The sequence below is a fragment of the Rhinoderma darwinii genome, chromosome 9 (assembly GCF_050947455.1).
Source record: "Rhinoderma darwinii isolate aRhiDar2 chromosome 9, aRhiDar2.hap1, whole genome shotgun sequence".
Taxonomy (NCBI): Eukaryota; Metazoa; Chordata; class Amphibia; order Anura; family Rhinodermatidae; genus Rhinoderma; species Rhinoderma darwinii.
The window spans coordinates 20,231,676-20,245,603 of NC_134695.1; the positions used below are offsets into that span (position 1 = coordinate 20,231,676).

At 42.7% G+C, this 13,928-nt stretch overlaps 1 pseudogene; it reads left to right on the forward strand.

Moving 5' to 3' along the window:
• The first annotated feature begins 4,374 nt into the window (after positions 1-4,374).
• LOC142661318 (5S ribosomal RNA) lies at positions 4,375-4,493 on the forward strand (annotated as a pseudogene).
• The last annotated feature ends 9,435 nt before the right edge of the window (positions 4,494-13,928 follow it).

Consider the following 13,928-nt stretch of genomic DNA (forward strand, 5'->3'; position numbering starts at 1 on the left):
TTGCAGAAGAATGGTGTTGCAATGTGTATTATACTGTATGGTGACAGCTAGAGGGCATTATACTGTGTGGGAGGCTCAGTTGGACAACCATTTGGCTTTTGAAGCGCAGATTTGGCTTGGTGTTTTACTGGTATTTCAGCTTATAATGTGGGGGTATATGTAAACTGGGCGGAGTACATTAGGGTCTATGTAAGCTGGGCGGAGTACATCAGGGTATATGTAAGCTGGGCGGAGTACATCAGGGTATATGTAAGCTGGGCGGAGTACATCAGGGCATATGTAAACTGGGCAGAGTGCAACAGGTCATAATAGGATAATGTAATAATGGGGTGAATGAATAATTCATGGTTGGTGTGGTACGCTTTGAACCAATCCTTTATGCACAGGCCGGGTTTATTGGGTATTATACAAAGTATCTGCGCTCCAGTATTGCCTAATCTTTGACTTCTTCACTAGCCCTATAAGCCGCACAAGGCCCTAAAGTTTCCTCATCTTCTGCGTCTACAGGGTCCACCTGTGGGGTCCAGCAAATGACGATGTGGGGTATTTAGTGAAATTCTACTGGACCTAAAAAATGAGTCTGGGCCGTCATTTTGCATCATTGCGTTTTGAGAGTCATAACGTGTTATTTTTCAGTTGACGGAGCTGTGTGAGGGCTTGTTTTTTGTGGAACGAGCTGTAATTTTTATTGGTTCCATTTTGGGGTACATGCGATTTTTTTTTTTATCACTATTTATTACATTTTTTGGGAGATGAGGAAACCAAAAAACAGCAATTCTAGCACGTTTTTTTTGTTGTTTTTTTTACAGTGTTCACCGTGCAGTATAAACAACATGTTAACTTTATTCTGTGGGTCGATACGATTACAGCGACAGCAAATTTAGATAGTTTTTTTTACGTTTCACTACGTTCCCACAATAAAAATACTCTTTTCTAAAAAAAATCATGTTTTAGTGTCTCCATTTTCTGACAGCCATAACTTTTTTATTTTTTAGTTGATATCGCTGCGGGAGGGCTTGTTTTATGCGCGACAAACTGTAGTTTCTATTGGTACCATTTTGCGTTACTTGCAACTTTTTGATCACTTTTTATTAAAAATTTTTTTAGACTAGATGACCAAAAAATAAAATGCTGTCATTGTTTTTTATTACAATTTTTTACGGTGTTCACTGTGCAGTAAAAATAATGTGACATTTTTATAGATCAGGCCGTTCCGAATGCGGCGATACCTATTATGTATAGTTTTTTTTCATGTTTTCATTTTTTTTCTAATTGTAAAGTAGTTGATCAGGGAAACAGGGCGATTATTGTTTTTATTAGTTAAAACTTTTATTTATTTATTTTTCTTGAACATTTTTTTTTACTTTTTTCACTTTTTCTTTTACACTGACCTGGGGACTTGAAGATCTGGTCTTCTGATCCCCGGTACAATACACTGCACTACTTATGTAGTGCAGTGTATCGTAACTGTCATTCATCATCTGACAGTTAGCCTATTAGGTCCTGCCTCGGGCAGGACCTAATAGGCTTCCGTACCTGGGCAAACTGGAAGCCTAGCAATGGCTTCCTGGTTGCCATAGCAACCATCGCCACCCGCTCCCTCCCTCTGTCAACCACTTCAATGCGGCGGACCCCATTGACAGCCGCAATAAAGGGGTTAAATGGCTACGATCGGCGGTAACAGCCATCGCAGCCATTGCAGCCGCTGAAGATAAAGCGCGCACAGCTTCTGTGCTCGCTTTATCTACAGGGCGTGACTGTACGCCTGTGTGCGGGAACGCACTTTGTATCTGGACGTACAGTCACGCCCAAAAGCGGGAAGGGGTTAAAATCTACAATCCTCCAGTGTCTGCAATAGTCAACAGAGCATGCACTAACAACACGTTGTGCAGGGAAGGGCAAACATCCAATCAGTGGACGGCGTCCCAGGTTGCCATGACAAAAGTCTACAGCAGCCCATCAGAAACAAGTTCGTCCCGTAGTAAGAGTTACGAATCCTCAGCTCTTGACATCACTCAAGCAACATATGAATTGTAAATAACATTTATTTTTTCAAGGTAAAATGCCAAAGTCAACCACACCACGGATTCCCAGACAGTCTCCCACACTAGCGAGGCCTTAAGCCGTGTACCTTCTGCGATCTGACAAGAGCAGGCACATTCAGCTTAGAATAGTCATTGACTTTATATGTCTCACTAGGTACTTAAATCTACTATTCTCCGTAGTATCAAAAAGAACTTAGCAGACCGGGTCATTATCTGGACACCAACATCTACAATGTAGTGTATCAGACAAGCTCCATGTCTAATATGGTCTGTCACCCACCCCTTCATGTGGTGGATATCCATTATAGACATAACGGTCTGTTATATTAGCACCAAAAATCAATAGGAGTTTAAAGAGTATTTTATTGGAATAGGCAAATCCCTAGAACACAACATTCGTATAAGCTATAGTAATATGGGAAATAAATGTTGACTATTGAGCTTTAACAGACAGTAGAGGAAGAAAAAATATCAATAGATATATATAGCTTGCACCACAATTTATTGTACAGAGTCTGTTGTTCATCGACGATGTGTGGCTCATCCCCATACGATATTTCAAATCTAAAAGGGAAAAAAAGTTGACGAGATGTCTGTCTATGTGTCCCACCACTTCAGCCTGGTGCTGAGGTGGTGGCGTTACATAGATGATGTCTTCCTCATTTGGCTAGGCCCCGAGGCACAACTGCTGGATTTCCATAATTTTCTCAATGAGATTGATCCGGATATCAAATTTACTTTAGTGTCTTCAAATGAGTCAATACAATTTTTGGACACCAAGGTAATTATTTCAGGCACAAATTTACACACTGAACTCTTCACTAAACCTACGGATCGCAATACTCTTATCCATTATGACAGTTGTCATCTTAGAAAAATTATACCATTTAGTCAGATGCTACGTGTGAGAAGGATTGTGGATGAGGAAGAAAAAATTTATCCCACTTTTAAGATCATGATAGAGAATTTTAAAAAAAGGGCATATCCACAACGAGTCATCACTAAACAGAAAAATAGGGTACAACAATTTTCTCAAGAACAGGCACTGTGCAAACATCGTAAGAAACAAGATTTAGATAGAATGCCTTTTGTTTCTACCTACAATGATTTAAGTCACAAGATAGGGAATATCATTAGACACCATTGGCCATTAGTGAGGGACAGCCACAGTGCTATTAAACAATTCAACGTTTGTCCCCTTATGTCGTATAGACGTCCCACAAATGTAAAGGATAGATTGATGAAATCGGACATTATAAGTAACACTGGTAAGAGACAACAATATTTGAAACCACGTAAAATGGGGTGTTTTCCGTATTTGGGTTGCATTCATTGTGCATTGATGGTAAAAGGCAGTAATTTCATACATCCAGACAGTGGTCATAGCTTTAAAATTAAGCATTTCTTGACATGTAGTTCTGATTGGGTTGCATATGTAATCTGGTGTCCGTGTAAATTTCTGTATGTTGGAGAAACAATGTGTGACATGAAGACACGCCTCAATAATCATAGGTATACCATTCGCAAGGAAAGGAAAGATCTACCGGTGTCTAAACACTTTTTTGATAACAGACACAGTGAACGTGACCTTCGTTTCATGATTATTGACCATATACCGGTATTGAAACGTGGGGGTGATAGGCTCACTGCTCTAAAAAAGCGTGGATTTACAAACTCAACACATTGAGACCTAATGGACTCAATGTTGACTTTCAAGTGTCAAGAGTGATGCCCAGATAACCCTATAGGACATTATACTTGGGAATTGTTCTGCTTAAGTGGGGGTTTTGCCTTCTTTCCTCTATTATTTATCTGCCAATTTTTGATGAAGTGTAATGGTGACATGATAAAAGTCATTTATTTTTATTTTTTTAATTGCTCTTTACTTTTTTCCCTTTTAGAATTGAAATATCTTATGGGGATGAGCCACACACCGTCGATGAGCAACATACTCTGTACAATAAATTGTGGTGCAAGCTATATATATCTATTGATATTTTTTCTTCCTCTACTGTCTGTTAAAGCTCAATAATCAACATTTATCGCCCATATTACTATAGCTTATATGAATGTTATGTTCTAGAGATTTGCCTATTCCAATAAAATACTCTTTAAACTCCTATTGCTTTTTGGTGCTAATATAACGGACCGTTATGTCTATAATGGATAGCCACCATACGGAGGTGTGGTTGACAGACCATATTAGACGTGGAGCTTGTCTGATACACTACATTGTAGATGTTGGTGTCCAGATAATGACCCGGTCTGCTAAAGTTCTTTTTGATGCTATGGAGTAAAGTAGATTTAAATACCAAGTGAGAAATATATTGTCAATGACCATTCTAAGCTGGATATGCCTGCTCGCGTCAGATCGCAGAAGTTACACAGCTTAAGACCTCGCTAGTACCAGTGTGGGAGACTGTCTGGGAATCCGTGGTGTGATTGACTTTGGCATTTTCCCTTGAAAAAATACATTTTATTTAGAATTCATATGTTGCTTGACTGATGTCAAGAGCTGAGGGTTCGTAACTCTCACTACAGGAGGAACTTGTTTCTGATGGCTGCTGTAAACTTTTGTCATGGCAACCTGGGACGCCGTCCACTGATTGGATGTTTGCCCTTCCTTGCACAATGTGTTGTTAGTGCATGCTCTGTTGACTATTGAAGACACTGGAGGGTTGTAGATTTTAATTGAAACAGCACTTGCACGATTTGGTCTGAGGCTCTGCGGCTGGTGAGCGGCTCGTAACTCCCCTCCGTCACTAATACATATACTTGTTCAATGTTAGTGTAATGGATTAAATACACTGTTTTGTAACACAGAATTTTTATATACACTTTGTGCAATAACTGTTTGTACATTGTTATATGGTGCTGTGAACTTTTTTACATTTGTATTAGCCAAATGTTGCCCTTTTTTACATGCTTGTATGTTAATCACTGTTGATTATGCATTATTTGCACATGGGCAGGGGCGTAACTAGGAAAGACTGGGCCCCATAGCAAACTTTTGACTGGGGCCCCCCTCCGCTGGGTATCACACAACCCCCCCTTGTAACTAGTGCCTCTCTATAGATTCCACCACACAGCGCCCCCCTTATAGATAGCACCATACACAGCCCCCTGTAGATAGCGCCATACACAGCCCCTGTAGATAACGCCTTACAGCCCCCACTGTAGATAACGCCATACAGCCCCCACTGTAGATAACGCCATACGGCCCCCCTGTAGATAACGCCATTCACCCCCCCTTTAGATAACGCAATACAGCCCCAAATTCCCCCTGTAGATAACGCCATACAGCCCCCTGTAGATAACGCCATACAGCCCCCCTGTAGATAACGTCTTACAGCCCCAAATCCCCCCTGTAGATAACGCCATACAGCCCCCCTGTAGATAACGCCATACAGCTCCCCTGTAGATAACGCCATACAGCCCCCCTGTAGATAACGCCATACAGCCCCCTGTAGATAACGCCATACAGCCCCCTGTAGATAACGCCATACAGCCCCCTGTAGATAACGCCATACAGCCCCCCTGTAGATAACGTCTTACAGCCCCAAATCCCCGCTGTAGATAACGCCATACAGCCCCCCTGTAGATAACGCCATACCGCCCCCCTGTAAATAACGCCTTACAGCCCCCCCTGTAGATAACGCCATACAGACACCCCCTGTAGATAATGCCATACAGCCCCCACTGTAGATAACGCCATACAGACCCCCTGTAGATAACGCCATACAGATCCCCCCTATAGATAACGCCATACAGAACCCCCCTGTAAATAACGCCATACAGACACCCCCTGTAGATAACGCCATACATAACCCCCCCCCCCCCAAAAAAAACGGCCTATAGTTTGTCCTACAAAAGAGATGTAACCCCTATCTACAGCGCGACGCCACTGAAGGGGTTGTTCCTACAAAAGACATGCATCCCCTATCCACAGGATAGGGGATACATGTTTGATCGCTGGCAGCGATAAGGAGAACGGGGACCAAAAGTCCCCCGAAGTTCTCCAAGACAAACTTCTGACTTCCGGCGTCTGCGCAGTTCAATAGAAATGAAAGGAGCGCTGGTCACGCATGCGCAATAGCGCGTACCGGTGCGCAAGTCATTGCTATGGAGCTGCAGACAGACCCCGGAAGTCCGAGGTTTGTCATGGAGAATTTCGGGGGACTTTCGGTCCCCCGTTCTCCTTATCGCTGGGCATCCCAGCGATCACACATGTATCACCTATCCTGTGGATAGGGGATGCATGTCTTTTGTAGGAACAACCCCTTCAGTGACGTCGCGCTGTAGCAGCCATAGCAGCTGCTAGCGGAGCCTCCGGCCATGGGGGGGCCCGTGCCATGGGGGGGCCCGTGCCATGGGGGGGCCCGTGCCGGCGGGCGGGCCCTGTAGCAGCTATAGTTACGCCACTGCACATGGGTGTAAAAACCCTGCTTTGCACGTCACTTCAGCTTGAAAAAGGTCCTGTGAGAGGACTGAAACGTAGCTTATCCTTTGAAACATGGAACAATAAACCACATTTTTGTTTGACATCAACCTATTATAGATACATATATATATATATATATATATATGTACTCACACACTTTTTTGGGGGGGGGGGGGGGGTGAACATATGTTAGTACAAGGAAACTTACTGCTGGGGCCCTCCATCTAAGTTTATCATGTGTTATACTGTCTGCTGGGGCCATGTATCTAAGCTTATCATGTATGATACTGTCTGCTGAGACAAGGTGGGTATGTGGGACTACCTACAGGGGTCTGCATGGCACTGTCTACAAGGGGGGTGTAAGGCAGGGGGACTGTGTGGGGAACCATACAGGGGGGTTGTGACACTGTATACAGGAGGCATTGTGTGGTGCACTTTCTACAGGTGTCTTTGATTAGAGCCCCGAGACATAACTTTGCTTGGGGCCCCAGAAATGGCAAATTTGCCTCTGAGGTTTAGTACAAGGATACTTACTGCTGGGGCCCTGTATCTAAGGCTACATTCACACGAGCGTGACAGATTTACTTGCGTAAAAAACACGTGTAAATCTGTCTGTGTGTGTTTGCGTTTTTACATCAGTGTGCTTTACGCGTGGCATGTGTTTTTCACGCACTTGCCAACACTTTTTTTTGTGTCGCATCTGCGGATTATTTATTTACTACATTATTATACCCTCTTATTATGCCCTGATGTACTCCGCACAGCTTTCATATGCCCCCACATTATAAACTGAAATATCAGCAAGACCCCAAACAGAAAAACTACCAAGCTAAATCTGCGCTCCAAAAGCCAAATGCCACTCCCTCCTTTCTGAACCCTACAGCGTGCCCAAACATCTGTTTACGTCCACATATTTGGCCTCGCCATACCCGGGAGAACTCGCTTAACATTTTGTGCAACGTATTGTGCACTAAAATGGCATATCAGTGGAAAATTCCACTTTGCACCATCCGCTGCGCATTTATTTCTAATTAAATAACATCTGTCTGGGATCAAAAGGCTCACTAAACCCCTTAAAATGCCTTAAGGGCTCTGCTCACTTGGAACGAGATCTAGAGGAGCGAGTATCAACTGCAGTAGCGCAATACATTACTGACCCTACTAATGCCCATAAAGCCAACTGTTTACCCCCTTAAGGACGCAGCCTTGTTTTGGCCTTAAAGGCATTTAGGCAGCGCATGCGGATCCTTTTAGATCGTTATGTGCTGTCTTATACAAACACATTAACAATACTGAAGTGTTTAGACAGTGAATAGACATTCCACGGGATGTCTATTCACAATCTCTGCACTTCGTTACTCTGTCTGTGGTAGTTACAGCAGAGGAAGCGTAATCTCACGAGATTACGCGGTAAATGACAGGTTACAACGAGATTACGCGTCCTCTGCTGTAACTACCACAGACAGGGTAACGAAGTGCAGAGATTGTGAATAGACATCCCGTGGAATGTCTATTCACTGTCTAAACACTTCAGTATTGTTAATGTGTTAGTATAAGACATCACATAGCGTTCTAAAAGGATCCCTATGCGCTGCCTAAATGAATGGAGAGGAGTGCATGACACTGCTCATTGGTCAGCATCATACACTCCTCTGTACAACGCCCACTTGGTCTAAAGTAAAAACACGCCCACTTGGGCATTAAGCAACTCATTAGCATTAATCTAAAATCGCTAATAAAGTGGTGAAAACAGATCGTTTTTTAAAAATAAAAAGCATTAGGGTATGTTCACACGTAGTCAACAAAAACGTCTGAAAATCCAGAGCTGTTTTCAAGGGAAAACAGACCCTGCTTTTCAGACGTTTTTTGACCAACTCGCATTTTTCGCTGCGTTTTTCGCGCCGTTTTCGCTGCGTTTTTTACGTCCGTTTTTGGAGCTGTTTTCATTGGAGTCTATGAGAAAACAGCTCCAAAAACGTCCAAAGAAGTGTCCTGCACTTCTTTTGACGAGGCTGTATTTTTACACGTCGTCGTTTGACAGCTGTCAAACGACGACGTGTAAATAACAGGTCGTCTGCACAGTACGTCGGCAAACCCATTCAAATGAATGGGCAGATGTTTGCCGACGTATTGGAGCCGTATTTTCAGACGTAAAACGAGGCATAATACGCCTCGTATACGTCTGAAATTTGGCCGTGTGAACATACCCTTACTGTCACCTACATTATAGCACCCATCTCCTTATGTAGGCGATAGGGCACTTATAATGTGGTGACAGAGCCTCTTTAAGGCTCAGAGCCCATTTTTCAAATCGGACATATTTCACTTTATGTGGTAATAATTTCGGAATGCTCAAACCTATCCAAGCGATTCTGAGATTGTTTTCTCGTGAGACGTTGGGCTTTATGTTAGTCGTAAAACTTGGTCGCTATATTCAGTGTTTATTTGTGAAAAATTGTAAAATTTAGAGAAAATTTAGAAAAATATTTTTTTTTCTGAATTTAAATGCATACCGTGTTATACCACCCAAAATAGTTACTAGTTCACATTTGCCACATATGTCTACTTTAGATTGGCATCATTTTTTGAACATTTTCTTATTTTTCTTAGATGTTACAAGGCTTAGAACATATTTTTAAGAAAATTGCAAAAGCCTTTTTTTTAAGGTTCAGTTCTGAAGTGGCTTTGAGGGGCCTATGTATTAGAGACCCCCATAAACACCCCATTTTAAAAACTAGACACATCAAAGTATTCAAAACAGCATTTAGAAAGTTTCTTAACCCTTTAGGCATTTCACAGGAATTAAAGCAATGTGGAGGTGAAATTAGCAAATTTCATTTTTCTTGCTGAATTTCAGTTTAAATCCATTTTTTTCTGTAACACAGAAGGTTTTACCAGAGAAACACTACTAAATATGTATTGTCCAGATTCTGCAGTTTTTAGAAATGTCCCACATGTGGCTCTAGTGTGCTCGTGGACTAAAACACAAGTCCCAGAAGCAATGAAGCACCTAGTGCATTTTGGGGCCTCTTTTTTTATTAGAATATATTTAGGCAGCATGCCAGGTTTGATAAGGTGTTGAGGTGCCAAATCAGTAGGAATCCCATAAAAGCGACCCCATTTTGGTAACTAAACGCCTCAAGGAATTATTTTTTGGTTGTTGTTACCATTTTGACCTCACAGCACGTATTTGAATTGGGCTGTGAAATTTAAAAAATGAAATTTTTTCAAATTAGATGTAATTTTTGATAAAAATTTCTTATTTTCACAGGGAACAAAATACCCCATTTTGTTTCCCAATTTCTCTTTAGTGCAGCAATACCCAATTTGTGGTGATAAACTGCCGTTTGAGCCCATGGGAGGCCTCAGAAGGGAAGGAGCGCTTTGTGTTCTTTGGAGTGCAGATTTTGCTGGATTGGTTTTTCGGTGCCATGTCGCATTTGCAGAGCCCCAGAGGTATCAAAGCAATAGAAACCCACCAGAAGTGACCCCATTTTGGAAACTACACCCCTCAAGGAATTCATTTATGGGTGTTGTGACCATTTAGACCCCACAGTTTTTCACAGAATTTATTTGAATCGGGCTGTAAATTAAAAGAAAAAAAAAATGTACAATAAGATGTAGTTTTAGCTCAAAATTTCTTATTTTCACAAGGAATAAAATACCTTATTTTGTTGCCCACCTTGTCCTGAGTGCGGCAATACCCCATTTGTGGTGATAAACTGCCGTTTGGGCCCATGGGAGGGCTAAGTAGGAAAGGACCACCATTTGGCCTACTGGGGATTTTCTGGTGCTAAGTCATGTATGCAGAAGCCCCTGAGGTACCAGTACAGTTGAAACCCCCGAGAAGTGACCCCGTTTTAAAAACTACTCACCTTAAAGGGAATTTGTCGCTAGAATTTTTTTTTTTTCAGTTAAACAATTATTATTTAAGTGATTACATATTGTTTTAATTTTTTCACAAGTCCGGCAATATTATAAATTAGATTCTAATTTATAACATTTCTATGTGCTGGCTACTAGAGGGAGCAGTTCCCAAAATTGCAGCATGGTCACTGTGGTAAAGCAACCTCATTGATTTATGCTGCAAATTTGGGGTGGACACGTTCTCCTCTAGTGTCCTCACACAATTCCCCCTCCCTTCTTCTGGCTAGTGCAAGGAGAAGGAGGGGATTCAATCTTCAAAACTCCTACACTATGTGCCGCCATTTTCTGAGTGACTGCACAGTGTAGGAGGATTAGATACAGGGCTCAGCAGACAGTATAACACGAACATATACTAATATAATACACACATCACATACACGAACATAAATTACATTCTTCTGCCGTCTCCGCTCCTATTCCTTGCGCCTTCGCTTCCTTGAACATATGGCCGGAAGTCGCGGCCGGAAGTCGTCATCTTGTTGTCCGGCAGCGGCTTCAGGTCCACATGAAAATGACCCCGGATTTCGCTCTGCGAACGAGCTTTGTTTTGGTCTGTGTGGGAGTGGCGCATGCGCCGTTTCCACACAGACGGCGTACGCTTCAGAGAATGGAGCGGCTCCCGTACGCATTCTCTATGGGGTTGTATGTGCCGTATAGCATCACTGTATGTGTCGTTAATCGACACATACAGAGATGAAAAAACAATGGCAGCCCCATAGAGAAGTAAAAGTAAAAACACAGTAAAAAGTAGAACATGAGAACATAAATAAAATGTATGTTAATATCATATTAAAAGCAATATAATAATAAGAAAAAATAAATCATGACACCTTCCCTTTAAGGCATTCATCTAGAGGTGTAGTGAGCATTTTGACCCCACAGGTATTGGGTAAAAGATAATGCGCAGCAGATGGTGCAGAGTGAGATTTGCAATTTTCTATACATATATGCCATTTCTGTGTCCGATATAATGTGCCCAGCATGCGCCACCGGAGATATACACCCCATAAACTGTAATGTGGGATTACCCTACATGTGGTTGTTAACAGCTGCCTGGGCACACAGCAGGCCTCAGAAGGGAAAGATGAGGGGGATAAGCTGTGCGGAGGGCATCAGGGTAAGTAAAACAGGGGGAGATTAAAAATCAAGGGATGTATGATACATTTTAAAACACTCTTTCAGGACACGTGTCACATTGATATATTGTGTCCTTCCTTATCCCCCTCATAGCAGACTTTGCACCTCTTTTGACTTTTTCGCTTCTTGGCAGTTTGGGAACATCTCCTGGAAAGTGTTGCCCTGGTACGATGCGTGTGGCCTCGCTTCCAGAAGTACTTGGTGCCCCCCCTTCTGGGTCCCTAAATATTAGGTTCTTGATAACCACCTCTTGAAATTCCAGGAAAGTTCCCGTCTGGCCTGCACATCTATGTAGTACATATGCATGGTACAATGCCATCTGTATGATGTACACGGCCAGCTTCTTATACCACACCCTTGATTTCCGCATGGCACTTTATGGCTTCAGGACTTGATCTGACAAGTCCACTCCACCCATGTACCTATTGTAGTCCAGGTTGCAGTCTGGTTTGGGGGACTCTGTACTGGTACCTCGTACAGGTACTTGGGTACTGGTGTGGCCATGTATTGTCAATACAAGGACATCTCTCTTGTACTTGACACACAATATGTTGCTGCTAGAATGTGCCCTGCTCTCACCCCTTCTGAGTGTTTGCCCAAGCAGTGTCTTAGGGAGGCCTCTCAGGTTATTTCTAGCAGTGCCGCATGCCACAGTACTTCTTGAAGCGAGGCACTTGAAGAGTGGGACGCTGGTATAAACATTATCCAAATAGAGGTGGTAACCCTGGTCCAGAAGTGGGTGCACCAAATCCCACGCAATTTTTGCATTAATTCCCAGTTAAAGGGGGCATTCTGGGGGCTGAATACTGCTGTCCTTCCCTTCAAATATCCTAAATTTGTATGTACACCCTGATGCACTCTCGCACAGCTTATACATCTTCACACCATACCTTGCCCTCTTACTCTGCAAGTACTGGCGGAATTGAAGCCTCCCTTTAAAATGTACCAAGGACTCATCAATAGAAATACACTTCTCGGGGGTTTATGCTTGGGAAAACCGGGCACTGAAATGGTCTAATAGGGGTCTCAGTTTATACAAACGGTCAGAACTGGAGTCATCTCGGGGTGGGCACTGCTCATTATCAGTATAATGGAAGAAGCAAAGCATTGCCTTACAATGCATCCTGGACATGGCCATATGGTACATTGGGGTGTGGTATAAGATGTCCGTCCTCCAGTAGTTCCTAATGGACGGCTTTTTCAGAAGCCCCATGTTCAAGTGAAGTCACTAGAACTTGCCCAACTCTGCTGCGTTTACAGGGGTCCACCTGTGGGATTGGGCATAAAATGATGTGGGGTTCTTAGTAATATACTGTTGGGCATATAAATTTGTCTGGGAGAAAATAAGCTCTATAAAGTCATCAGTGAAGAAGAACTTTTAAAATGTCCATTTCACTGAGCCCTGCCGTATTATATTTGATCCCCGGGCTGCCCGTGTACTCAGGGATTTGGGGCTCATAAATGTCTGGTGTGGGGGTCCAAATGGGGTCACTTCGCTTGGGGGTTTCAACTGCGGCGGGGTCATTTCGCTCAGGGGTTTCAACTGTAGTGGTGGTCCTGGGGCGTCTCCTAGGGGGTTCCTCTTCTTCATCACTGGATGAGGAGGTTGATAAATAAAACAGAGTTTCACCATCTGACGAGTCTGTGTGGGAGGCAAGAAATGAATATGACTCTTCGACAGTAAATTTCCATTGAGACATGTTTGTTTGCTTCCCTAACTAGGAGCAATAAGCTGCTACCTAAACTAGCCCCAAAAAAATTGTGTTTTTATAGAACGAGTGGGCTTTCCTGAAACTAAACCTAACTAGGGCGAGGGTTCCTAACACTAAACCTAACTAGATTTTATTTGAACTTCCCTGAGACTAAACCTAACTACGGCGACTATTCCCTGACACTAAACCTAACTAGATTATTCCGAGCTTCCCTGGCGCTAAACCTAACTACATTGATGCACCCCTATCGCTAGATCTAACTACGGTGACGGATTCCTGACACTAAATTCCCTGACGACCTAACTACGCTTTTTGACGGTTCCCTGACACTAACTAACCCTAATACTAAATTAACCAGTTAAATTGTCTAAATTGTCTAGACTATTTTTTTGTTTTGTTTTATATATTTTAAAAAGAAAAAATTAATCCCCAGGGACCAAGAAATGTGATCCTGAAGACTAAGAAGTGGTCAGTGATGGGAGATCACTGACCAAAAACATGGGGGGTACACAAGGAGGAGGAAGGGTACAGTAGTTTGTTTACTTTTTTCCGACTTTGCTCTTCTCTCTCTCTTCTCACAACCGCTCTGAACGCCTCACTATCTCCAACAGAGGTGTTCAGGGCGGTTGCAGCAGGATGTGATGTCAGGGAGAGGAAGTTTAGAGA